The sequence below is a fragment of the Fulmarus glacialis genome, unplaced genomic scaffold (assembly GCF_000690835.1).
Source record: "Fulmarus glacialis isolate BGI_N327 unplaced genomic scaffold, ASM69083v1 scaffold22197, whole genome shotgun sequence".
NCBI lineage: Eukaryota > Metazoa > Chordata > Aves > Procellariiformes > Procellariidae > Fulmarus > Fulmarus glacialis.
Genome location: NW_009221547.1, coordinates 1 through 458, shown reverse-complemented (window position 1 = coordinate 458; position 458 = coordinate 1).

Below are 458 nucleotides of genomic sequence, written 5' to 3'. Positions count from 1 at the left end.
TACTACCCCATGGGATTATGTAGCCATCCAGGGGCTGCCCTATTTCTGCGTGGGATTATGCAGCTGCCCAGGGGTTGCCCTATTTCCATGTGGGATTAGGCAGATGCCCAGAAACTGCCCGATTCCTGTGTGGGACTATGCACATGCCCATGGGCTGCCCTATTCCTGCATGGGATTACGAAGCCACCCAGGGGCTGCCCTCTTTCTCTGTGGGATTATGCAGATGCCAAGCAGCTGCCCTATTCCTGCAAGGGATTATGCAGCTGCCCAGGGGCTGCCCTATTCCTGTGTGGGATTATGAAGCCATCCAGGGGATTCCCTATTACCCTGTGGGATTATCCTGATGCCCAGGGGTTGCCCTGTTTCTGCATGGGATTATCCACCTGCCCAGGGGCTGCCCTATTTCCCCGTGGGATTATGCAGCTGCATAACACCGGGGACGAACCCCACGAGCGTGA